The sequence below is a fragment of the Ambystoma mexicanum genome, chromosome 7p, assembly GCF_040938575.1.
Source record: "Ambystoma mexicanum isolate Mex_15411 chromosome 7p, UKY_AmexF1_1, whole genome shotgun sequence".
Taxonomy (NCBI): domain Eukaryota; kingdom Metazoa; phylum Chordata; class Amphibia; order Caudata; family Ambystomatidae; genus Ambystoma; species Ambystoma mexicanum.
Window position 1 is genome coordinate 324,062,739 of NC_090939.1, and position 12,721 is coordinate 324,075,459.

The window sequence follows — 12,721 nt, forward strand, 5'->3', positions numbered from 1 at the left end:
ATCAAGGCGACCAGTATGCTGGGCGGGGAAAAAACAATCTGAGGGACCTCAATGCGCGAGTGATTTTGGGTACACTACAAGTCACATAGGGATAGTGTTACAGGCACACCCATGTCGATGACCCCTTCCGATTCTCGAAAGACAAGATGCAATACTCTGCGGTAACCACTGGATGTCGGAACATATGCACAGCATGTGATTCTAAGCAGATTAACAAACATCAGAAAACATCTTTATAAATGTAAACTGTATTTATTTATTTATTCGTATTTTTAAAGCGCACGGCAGCCCGGGGGCATCATGGCGCTGTTACATATGCATATCTGGTTACAAGAAGACTTGTTAGTTAGTTACAAACTGATCAAACGCAAGGAAGGGGCAGCCCTGCAGATGTCCAGCAGGGGCACACCTGATAAGAACACCGTCGTTGCAGCGATCACTGTGGTCGAATGGGCTCTCGGATGGCCAGGCAATGGTCTGTTTGCCAACCGATGAAAGCCACCTGGAAATGGAAGCCTTGGAGAGGGCCTTCCCATGGTTCACAGGGCCAAAAAATGTTGCGACGTCTTCCAGAAACTATGTGCGGTCCCACGTAGAACTTCAGCAGTCTAGCCACATCCAGCGAGTGCAAAGTCCTTTCAGCCGGCGACGAAGGCGTAGGAAAAAACACAGGCAACACCAAGGGCTCATTTAGATGCAAGTCTGAAGGCACCTTGGGTATGAAGGAGGGGTGCGTCCACAACACAACCCTTGTGTTGTGCAAAGTCAAATAAGGTGGCTTAGAGGACAGGGCCCGAATCTCACCCACTCGTTGTGAAGAGCTGATGGCCACGAGGAATATGGTCTTCCACGACAAGAACTTCATTGGAACTTTCTGTATAGGTTCGAATTGAGGGCCCATGAGCGTAGTCAGCAACACATTGAGTTCCCACACCGGGGCTGGAGCCTTCACCGGAGGGAACAAACTGAACAGTCCTTTGACAAACTCCTTAACCATACACTGTGACCAGAACGACGACTGTCCCGGAGATCCGCCAGATGAACTTTGATGGAGGCATGGCCCAGTCCTGCCTTGGCCTACGACAGCAAATATGGTAGTACCTGCGGAGCCGTGATTCGTAGAGGGTCTATCTTCTGTGCACAGCACCAAACGGCGAACCTCTTCCATTTATGTCCGTAGCATTTTAGAGTAGATGATGCTCTGGCCTTGGCAAGCACTTCCTTGCAGTCCGTTGGGCGATCGTAACCCCCGAATTCTAACGCTGCAGGAGCCAGGCCTTCAGGTTCAGCGATACTGGGTAGTGGTGCAGAATTGCGCCTCTTTCCATGACGAGAAGATCAGAGACGACCTGAAGCTTGACTGGAGGTCCGAGTACCAGATCTGCCTCAGCCACGCTGGTGCAACGAGGATCATCCGGCACTGTTGATTGAAGAGTCAAAGAAGCAACGGCAACGGAGGGAACGCATACAGAAACAGGCCGTCCCAGTGGAACAAGAATGCGTCCCCCATGCTCCCTGGCTGGGGAAACCTGCTGGCAAACCTCTGACACTTGGTGTTCGTTGCCATCGCAAACAGATCGATCTGGTGATTGCCCCATTTGTGGAAGTTCCCACTCGTGGCAAGAGCATAGCTCTCTGCTGAGAGAGTCGGCAATTGTGTTCTTTACTCCTGCCAGATTATGGAATGGGAACATCCCCAGGGCGACGGGCCAGTGCCTTACGTCCTGCGCTTCTTTGGAGTGTGTCGGGGATCTGGTGCCCCCCCCCTGCTTCCTGATGTAAAACATTTTGGTGGTATTGTCCGTGAAGAACCACACCACCTTGCCCTTGAGGGATGGGACGAAGGACTTCAGGGCCCAAAAAACTGACAGCATCTTTTTGACCTCAGGCAGCCTCAAGCCTCTTGGGTGAAGACTTCCTTGCGTGAAGCTTCCTCCCTGGAGGCTCCCCATCCTTCCAGGGAGGAGTCTGTCGTGATCATCTCCTGGTGCAGTGGGGTTTGGAAATCCACGCCTTCGGACAGAGGAGCGTGAACTCCCCACCGCCTTATCGCTCAACAGAAGCTCTTGTCGAGCATGATCTTGGCCAGGAAGCTTCCCCGACACTTGTATCCAATGGTCATTGAGGAACTCCTGTAGTGGACGCATCCGCAGCCTGCGTAGTTGAATGAGGTAGATGCATGTCGAGCAGAGACTGGATGGTCCTCACCGTGGCGACCTTCAGTGCCAACAGCCATTGTACCTTGTCCAAGATGGCCGCTATCATTTCCTCCGGCGGAGACGCCAGGCACTACACAGAGTTGAGTCGGGATCCCAGAAACAGCGTGTCTTGCGATGGAGTCAAGCAGAACTTTGCATAATTCACTGAGAACCCCAGATCCGTCAGTAGGCAGACGGTCCTCCGTGTGGTCGACGGTGATGTCCTTTGAACTGGCCCGGATGAGCCAGTCGTCCAAGTAAGGGTAGACGTGGATCCGCTGCAGTCGCAGCTGCGCCATGACCGGCGCCAAGCACCTGGAACAAACCCTTGGTGCCGACTTCAATCTGAAGGTAAGGGCCTTGAATTGGTAGTGCTTCCCTTGAACCACGAAGTGCGGAAACTTGCTGTGTCCCTTGTGAATGGGGATGTGGAAGTACGCATACTCCAAGTCCAGCGACGACAAAGTCTCCCTCTTCGAGCTAGAGAATGGGCCTCCAGCCTCTAGTCTTTTTGACAAGGAAGTACCTTGACTACACTCTAGCCCCAGAGATGCTTCGGGACGAGCTATATCACACACCTTTCCTTATCATGGCCCGCACCTCCAGCAGCAGCCGAGGGACGTGGTTTTCCTGCCGGGCCACCGGTGGTATTCGAGGTCACGTCCGTTGAAATTCCAGGGTGTGTCCATGGGGAGAGCATCCAGCACCCAACGGTCGGTGGAGATGGTTTTCCACACACTGTCAAGTCCGCCAGCCGGCCTCCCACCGGGGTGCACGGTTGGGGGCCCGACAACACGGTCGGTTCAATCCTGCTTCGACATCGAAGAGCCGCCTTGGGGACCCTGGCGACGATGTCCACTTCCGAAAGCCTTGGAGCAGCCCCTATTAGTTCCCTGGGCGGAAGTGTGGGAGGGTTGACGGAATGAAGAGGAGCCCCCACCGAAACCTTTGGAGGATCCTTGGGATTTGCTACCTGAGGACCGAAAGGACTGCCGCTGTTTAAGAGTGCCCAGGGCACGCGCTGTCTCCGTGTCCATCTACGTGGCTTGTAGAGACTCATCTAGAGCCTTCCTGAACAGATTGTCCCCGTCAAAGGGCATGTCCAAAACCCTCGACTGAACATCCTGCCGAATGTTGGTGGCCGTGAGCAAGCCACGATGACGAAGGCAAGTGCTGTTGCCCATTTGGCGGAAACCCGCGTCGGCGAGGTCCGTGGCCACAGTGATGGCGTGGTCCGACACCACTTCAATCTCCTGCAGAATTTCCAACGCTTCTGACCTCTTGTCGTCGGGGAGGAAGTCCGGGATGGGAGCTATCTTGAACCACAGCTCTCGGTCGTAGCGTGCTACGATGGTGAAGGCGTTGGCGGCATTGATTCTAGTAGGCGCAAAGTAGATAACTCGTCACCCCATGGCATCCAACTTCTTCACCTCGCTGTCCGGAGGGGTGGAGGCTGCCGAGGAAGAAGCGCCCGAAGACTTCTTTTTGGTCAGAGTTCGGCGACGGTTCGGCCTGCAAGCACTTGGGCACAAAGTCCGGCACCTTGTACTTCTTCTCAAAGCAGTCAGTCCTCGCCGGAGCCATCGAATGGTTCATGAGAGCCAAGCGTTTGTCCCCATATGTCATCCAGGAGTGGGACTGAGAGGATGTCTTTCCCTTTGCCTCGCAGCGCTGATATAAGAAGACCTCCTCCTCTGGAGCGAGCTGGAAGAGCTCCAAAGCTCTGGAGATCATTGCATGAAACAAGCCTATCTCGTCCGGCGGTTAAGACCTGAGAGGTGGTGACAGGAGTTTTCCCTCATCCCACCGTCGTCCTCGTCAGTCATCGCCGTGTGAGGGTCCATCTCATCTCTCAGGGGTGGGGGGGTGGCTGGGAGGGGATAGGCGAAGGGTGGCAAGGAGGAGGAGGGTGTACTTTCCTCTTCTTGGCCGGAGGCTCCCCCATTGCCAGGCGGTCGGCCGTCGCTGGGTCCGCCAGCACAATAGGCATCCTCGGCTGAATCTCAGAGACCAGAGTATGCAGTTCCGAGAGAATGCCCACTGAGAGGTCTCTAGGCGGCAGCTGAACGGAGGTGGCAACTGAGGTGTATGTTGAATCCGGACCTGGGGTGTATGCTGGGTGTCCAGGCCCCCGTTGCATTCGTCGACTGTATCCTAGTCATCTGCTTCATTGGCGCCCTCGTCGTAGGGCCTGCTCCCGACGTTCTCCTCCTCCTGGATGGATCGAAGGTAGATCAGCACCTCCTCTCGGGAGATATCCATACCCTGGAGGGCCTCCGCATCTCCCACCCCTTCTTCGCGACAAGAGGGGATGGTTTCAGTGAGATGACCGGCATCTTCTCCTCCGGGGTCTTCTGTATGGGCTGGAAAGAGGATTCCCTATTGGCTGGGAGGGACACTCTTGCCTTCGGGGATGCGCCCTGCAGGTCTGCATGGTGGCCTTCGCACGGGACGCCGCCACCCCCTTGATGGAAGGGCTGGGACTTTGTTGGATGTACCTGGGCCTTCACGGTCTGGATCGGTCCCTTGTCCTAGAGGCCTTCTCCTTAGGGGGGAGGGTCAGAGCCACGATCCCCCTTGGCCTTCTCCAGCAGGTCAGTCTTGGGCTTCTCCTTGAGTTTGCCTGGATGGTCCGGCTTCCTCCTGGCCGAAGATCCTGAACGTTGACTGGTGACTGAAGAAGTCGCTGGAGATGTCGGGCGCACCCTGGCTGCTGAGGAGCCAGTCGCAATGGTGCTCCCGGTGGCAGTGGCCTCGTGATGCTTAGCCTTCTGTTGGAAGCTCGCGAGAGGGGCATCCTCAAAAAGGTCTTAAACCCACACAGCTTTCTTGGGACAGGGAGAGGCGTGCTGCTGGGACCCACACAGAGCTATGCCGATACTTCAGCGTACAAGGTGGCATCTCCAGGCAAAACGCCCAGTCTTCAGGATGGGTACCGTCGTCTGCACGACCGGTAAATTTCTGGACACGTTTAGTCTTTATAGTCTTTTTATGCGTGGCGGTGAAGCGCCTGGAATTGTGTAAGTATGGCAAGCGCTCTTACTGTCTCTTTCTTTGTCTTTGCAGGCGACGATGCAGAATGAAGAAATCCGGAATTCGCCGCGTGCCGGTAAGTGTAACACTGCTGTTGTCTATGAAGATGCAGCGTGAAGAATCCGGAATGCACAGCGTGCCGGTAAGTATGGAAATGCTGTTTATCTTTGCCGGCGAAGGTGCAGCGTGAGACACGGCCGCTGCTGATGGATCAGGTAAGAAAGCACTGCGTGTTAAAGTTCGTTCTGCTAACCTGTTGTTTCTGGTCTTTTGCAGGTGCTGATGTTGATCGGGTACAGGAATGGTAAGTATAATTCTTGCAGGTTCAGGATCCAAAGAAGAAAGGCTGGAACAGACTCGGTGAGCGTTCTGCTGCAGATGCGGAATAACGCAAAGCACGTTTCAATCGGGTGTGGTTTAAATAGCCTTGGAGTGATGAGGCGTCTCCTTCCACGGCCCCGCCTAGGTAAGAAAAGAGTTCCTGCTTCCAGAAGAGTTCCAGTGCTGTATCCAGGGAGTGGAGCTGCCCCACCCAGGTAAGAAAGTAGTCCCAGTTCACCGAGGACTTCTAAGAGTCTGGTAAGTAAGCAGCATGGTCTGCCGCAGGTAAGTCCACCCAAGCACCTTCACACCAATGATGAGCCCGGCGCTTCCAGTGCCGGGACCGATGCTTCTGATGAGCCTGATGCCACCGGCGCCAGGACAAGGTCCAAAAGGTCCCTGTGGGGACCGGCTGGTGACTAGGATCAGGGTTAGGGGCCTGCTTCCAAGGACGTTGGGCTGGTCCTGACTCCTTGGAAGCAGTGATCATGACACCTGGTGACTGTCCTCCCAGTCTCCTGTGGGATCTGCCTGGTCATCCACAGTGTAGTTCTGTAGGAACTTAATATCCTCCTCATCATAAATGTCCTGATAAGTGTCCATCTGGATCTCGTCTTCGGGATGGATGGAAGTGTAATCCTCCTGAGAAAGGTCCTATTTACCCTAGAAAATTTGAAGCAGGCACAGAGGGAGAGTCCTCCCGAGGTCTCTTGGGGGTAGGTTGCTCTGAAAACGAGACAAACTTCTCCAACCTGTCCATACACCCTTCACATTTTTCTCTGGTCCATCTAGATGATGGAGAAGGGTCTAAGGGTGGAACATTTTAATTTTCCTCCCTATGGCGCCAAAATTTGTCTCCAATAGCTCTAGACAAAATCTCAGAACTATCTACGTAGTCCTCGCAAGCATCGGGGCGCTGAGGCGTGTCTTGTCCACGGACCGCTCCTTGCGCTTCATCATCTCTTTAGACCTCATCTCTTTAGACCTCGCCTTCAGCCCCACTGCCGAAGCAATCCTAGCGATGCTTTCGGAGATGTTCGGCGAATTGGGGCGATGTGTCGGTTGACTAAGAGGCCTAGCGGTAGATTTTTCTCCTACCGGGGACTTCGGAGCGTCAACTACGCGCGCTTCGACGACCAGATGTGTTTTGGAAGTAGCGCCCTTTGGTTTAGAAGGCCCAGCCGCAAGACGCTGCTGAAGAAGCGGGGAAGGCCGTTGATCTTGAAGATCAGAGGATTCCGTCCAAATTTTCGGCGGTGCTGCTGACGCTTTCACCCGTTTCGACGGTACTGTCGAAACTGGGTGTGTGTGTTTGGTGCGACTTCGATCTTATACAGCTCTGTCGCCGGGTGTGATCGCCATATCGTGACTCGCATCAGGGCTAGCCGGATCGGGGAGGTGAGTAGTGGACCTAGGAGTGTCCGTCGTGAGGTCTATGGCATCCGACACAGATACCTGGTCATCACTAGTACCCCCGTCATTTTCGGCGGGTGCGGCGATGGGGGAAGATCATCCAGCCGCGACATGCCGTAGGCCGCCCACCACTTAACGCAGCGCTCCTTAAGCGTTTCAGGGCGCAGGAGTTTACAGGTCGCGCACTGCGCTTTGTCATGGTCAAGGTGTAGACAATTATTACACTAGTGCTCGTCCTTCCAAGGATATCTTGCCCTTCAAGAGGGGCAAAACCTAAATGGTGTCCTTTCCATAGCGAAAGGCAATGAATGCGATGACCAGACCTAGAGGGCAAAGAAGAGGAGACACATAGCTGAAAAGATATGGCCACCGCAACCCCACTCTCCCTACCATGTAGGCCAGCCAGAGGGCCCGGCCACGTGGACTGCTCCGCCACTGGATCTTAGGCGTCGAAGGTCCACCGCAGTCTTTGGCGAAGTGCAGGAACCACCGTCAAAATGACTTAATAGGATAATCGACAAAGTGATAAAGTCTCTTAAGAGCTCCGCAATAGGGCGACCAGTAATCTAGGCGGAAAAAATCAATCTGAGCGACCTCGGCGCATGGGGGATTTTGGGTACACTACACGTCACAATATGGATAATGTTACAGACACGCCTATGCCAACGTCCCATTCGGTCACCGAAAGACAAGATGCAATACTCTGCGGCTACCACTGGATGTCGAACTAAATGCACAGCATGTGATTCTAAGCAGATTAACAAGCATCAGAAATGGTATTGTGGGCAAGTCCAAGCCAGACAGGCTGGAGTCTTCCCAGGGACTATGTTGTGGGTACACCCTTGGGATGGGACCAGGGTGAATGGAGCGTGTGACCAATATGCATTCCATGTCATGGGTGTCTGGTTTCTGTGTGTGTGACACAATAAATGAGACAGCCCTCCCAAAACTGACATGAATGCAGTGTGGTGTGCTGAAAGGCTGGATGCTTGCCCCAATCCACATTCCTTGTTATGGGTGTGGGTGGAAGTGAATGGCCTGAATGCACTGTGAGGCCGATTGGCTGCCTGCCTACATGAATGCCCTTCTGTCCGATTGGCTGCCTAAGCTTGGTTGAGCAGTGTGAATGGGGGACAGATGTGTATATCTGGGAAGCTTTCACTTACCAATTTGTTCAAAAGCTGAAGTTGAAACTTGAAGCTGTTTATCCTTGAAGCCCAGCTGGAAGACGAAGGTTTGCTGCTGCTTACTGTCGTCGAAATCTGAAAGCTGTCAAGTCTGTTGAGGACTAATCCAAGAGAGGCCCTGGCTAGGAGACCTCTCCCCGAGCTACGAGGGAATATCGGGAGGATGGCTCCCGGGGCTACGTGCTCGCCTTGGAAGCAAGACGACACAGAGCAAGACAGGTTCTGTCCCCGGGTCTGCGCTTAGAAACCTCTGGGTATTAAGCGCATTATAAATAACCTAGCATTTCATTTTAAGGTGCAGAAGCAAATTTTCGAGACACCCTGGAAGCCAGTCCAGAAAGGCTGTCAACTGGAGACGGGTTCTGCCGAGAAACCTTGAAGTAAAGCACCAGGACATCGAGGCCGTCAAAGTTCATCGCCGTCGATCGCGGTTCAGAGGATTTACGTGACCACTGGAAACCCATCAAGCTGTGTTCCCCAGAAGCAGGGACAGCTTGACGCTGTGCTGCTCAATGACCGGAGCCGCAACGCTCGACCTTTGCCTAAGAACATTTGAATGAAGGGCTGCATTGCCATCACTGTCAACCACTTTATCCCGCCAAAGAAAGTCAAGGTTGTTGACGACAGAGGAGAATCCACCAGTGGGTTTCCTGTCACCCGAAGTCCACAAAGATGATGACAAGTAAAGATCCGAAATCCAGCCCTGGACAAGTCCCGATAGTCGATGCCGACACCTGCATTGAGGTGCACCGCACGCCTCATCTTTGTAGCACATACACGATCAATCATCGACTGTTGATAAGCACCGCGAAGGTCGAAGCTGCTGTCTCAACGCCAGAGTTCATAATTTCTTTGAGGAATCTCGATGACCTCTGGCTCCAGCTCTAAAGGAGTCCACTCGCGAGGGATCCGTCGATGAACCATTGAAGAAACTCTTCTAACTCATGTACATTGGGGTAGTTGAACCTTTTCACCAGGAAACCAGACTAAACATTAATGGACTGGGCTTGTTAACCCTATTTATTACAGGTTGCCCAGGTGGGGGGAGGGGGATCCTCACATAGACGGTCTTAGTAGCTAAAGTAAACATTACCGTTTCATTTGTATGCCATTCGAACTGTAAGCAGTTGGTACATTTTAAAGAAGCCAATAGCTAAGTGTGGTACCACATAGACATTGCATATATTTGAAATGCTAGAGTACAAAGTGTGTTATTAATTGACGTATATATCTTGAACCACAACTGTTTTAGCACATAAGTGTGTGGACATTCCTTTGTGGGGGTCTTGGGGACTACACTGTACATAAGAACCAGCCTACATCACCTCCTGAGATCTTAAGCCTTGGTTGCTGGTCCATTCTACCATATAGAGAATCTTGGCTGGGATGCTCTGTGCTTCCACTCTGTCATATAGAGGGCAGGAGTGTTAGGCAAGAATTGATGTAGTAACCCTGTGGGAGACTACCCAACCCTTGTCCTCTTGGTATTCGGTAATCCACCTATTAGTATAGGTCTGTACTACACATGTTGGTGTGACTGAGAACCAGGCTTATCTCAAGAGGGGTAAATGTGAGCAGTAAAGCTGTAGCAATGAAATTTGCAGATACAAGTAGCCAAGTTACACTTGCACACAAGGTTTTGTAATAAATTATTAATTTATATAAGTTTCTAAAATGGGCAATATGTGTTGAAATCAAACATACTTTAAAATACTTTTCCAGAAACAACACAAAGCTAGTAGATACTCTTTAGAGCTGCTTCTTACACACTTCCTACACACGGAGGCGACTTCACTAACTAGGACAGTAATTACATTAATATATCACTAGTACACTTTGTAGATTCTGAAGTTGGCAGAAAGGAAAGGTTAAAAGGAAGGAAAAAGGTTAAACAGTTTCTTGGAGCATGTGAGCACTTTAAATCTTCCAATGAAGTCTAGATAAAAAGCTTTCCCAGCAATATTAGTTTAAAACCAAGGTATCACCTATGAGGGACAGTAAGAATCGAAGTCAAATGGAATAGAAGAGTCTGCAGGGAGCCAGGACAGCCAGTCGATTTGAGCAAAGTCTTTGGAGCTGAGGCACTTCTTAGATAGTACATTTCTTGCACAAAGTTAGTTAGTTGTCCCTTCTGGAGCTTCTGTTGTCAAACAGAAAACAAGTTTCAGCACAGCAGCAGGGCTTCACCGAGCTGTTCAACAGTACAGGAGGATGCTGCAAGCGTTGTTTCTTCGTCAGGTTGTTCTTCCCAGTGGTCGACTCTGCCTTCAGTCCCAAAACACTCGCCTTTTTAAGCAGGTTTCTCCCATTCATGCACAGACTAGCTATCCTGTAAACCAATCAGGACTGTGTGCATTCAGGCATTCCTAAAGGATGGGGGAGTTTCAGGAACTTCCCTCACTTCCTGCCCTTCTAGATACACTGGAGCCAGAGGCGGCTTCAATACTGAAGCCCGCCAAAGGCAAAGCAAACAAAGTGCTCAAACCTGGCTTGGCACGCAGAGTAAAACCCATGAAAGACCTCACAAACAGGAAATGGTGAAAAAAAGAAGACTGGCCATTTTGACGAAATGTTACCCCCATGGGTGTTATACTGCAGCTGATGATTCAGCCCACGGTAAAAAAGCACAATGGTAGGAAAATTAAACCACTGCCACCAGCCACTGAAAGTAGCGAAGGTAACATAAGAAATGTTACATGAGTAGGTAGGGAAAGGGGCTACTAAGTAACCCCCCAGCACTCCACATAAGATGGCGTGTGCTGGACCTACAAAAAAGGGAAATGTAAGTAAAGTCAATTTCACTTTACTATTCTTGGGAACAGTAGTTCACACAAGAAAAGGTATTTAAACCTCTGTGACTGCACTGAAGGTGTGATCTGTCACCATACAAAAAGTAGATGCCTATGGAATTTGTCAGACTCCAAAAACAAAGGAAACATATAATCCAAATCAGGTCAAAAAACATGAGAGAGTGAAAAAAAGGGCTCACTCTATCCAGCGTTAAAATTAAAAAGTCCTTGTTAGGCAAAGTTTGTATGCAGTACCCTCTGGGTCCACTACACACAACTCTGACTACACATATAAGCAACCCAACCTTTGGTATAAGCTTGTACTACACAGTTTTGGTAGCATGGTGAGCAGCCAGGCTCATCTCAAGAGTGGAAATGTGAGCTGTAGTGGCGGTACATAAAGATTCACAGTTACAGGTATTCAAATAAACGTACACTCAAGGTTTCTTGCATAAACAATTATTTATCAGGCAGTTATAAAGCCTTCTTCAGAAGGAGCAATAGAATAGTAACACACAAATACACTTCAATACTGTACACTGAGTTTCTGAAACAGAAAAGACCCTTTTGGGATGGCCCACAGACAACCTACACCCACAGGTGACTTCAATAACTAGGGCGCTGGGGACATTAATATATTACTTTTGGCATTCAGAACACTTAAAAGTTGGTAAAAGGCAAAGGTTATAAGAACAAAAAAAGAGTCCACAAATATTCTTAAGCAGGCAAATACTTTTGGATACTCCAAGAAGAGTCATACAATTCAATAGGCTAAACCAAAGTCAATGGGCGAAAGTCTTGTAGAGGATGAAGCACTTCTGGTAAGTAAGGAACAAGTTACTTACCTGTAACTGTTGTTCTCCAGCATGGGTCTGGCATGGATTCACATGCTCATGAATATTCCCCGTCGTCAGGATTCCCAGCCTGACGGGGAATATTCATGAGCATGTGAATCCATGCCAGACCCCATGCTGGAGAAATGGAAAAGTCTTTGCACAAGTTCTTAGGAGTCTTGGATGAAAAGAAGAATCAAATGTAGGGCCACAAGCTGTTTCGACTTGTGAGTTGTAGAGGTTTCAAGCAACTCTACAGCAAGAGGTAAGTTCTTAGACGTGTTTTACAGTACCTTAGAAATGAAGAAAAGATGCAGCTGATTACTTCTGTTCCTGTGCAGCTCTGCAGATTTCACTGTTCCTGGGCCTCAGTCGTGGGGACAAGAGGGAGGACGTCGGGCGACTCCTACAATGCACTGGCAAACTTCACTTTCAGTGGCTGTTAAGTGTTTCAGCTCCTTGCGTCTACCGCAAATAGCAACACTGCGGTTCCCGTCTATCGAGATGGACTTTCCTTGCTTCGGAGGTCCCACACTCTGGGGGGCTCAGGCTTGGCCAGTCCTGCTTCTTGAGAGTCCAGAGGATCTTGCAAAAGCTCTAGGTCAGCTTAAAAGCATCCCACACAATCTGGTGTTCCTCTCCCTGGCTATACTGTTTCCAGCAGCAACTGCGAAAATTCAACCAGCTCCAAGATGGATATCCAGGTGGCTTACTTTGGAGTTGATTTGTCCCACCAACTCAAGGAGAGAAGTCGTCCTTGCAGGGGCTTCTCTGTCTATGCGAACTTGGCGTTTCGGCGCAGCAGGGCTTCACCGGGCAAACCAACGGTCCAGTAGTTTCAGCAGGCGCCCTCTTCAAGTTATTCTTCGGTTCCTCCAGCCAGTGGTCCACTGCCTTACAAGCCAAAGGCCTCACCTTTTATTCAGTCCTCTACCATTCATTCCAGC

General features: G+C 50.8%; 1 protein-coding gene across 6 annotated transcripts in view; it reads right to left on the reverse strand.

Annotated features, from left to right (window-relative positions):
• Nucleotides 1–12,721, reverse strand: part of GABPA (GA binding protein transcription factor subunit alpha) — a 560,071-nt gene that overhangs the window by 337,664 nt on the left and 209,686 nt on the right. The gene's annotated exons all lie outside the window — the stretch shown is intronic.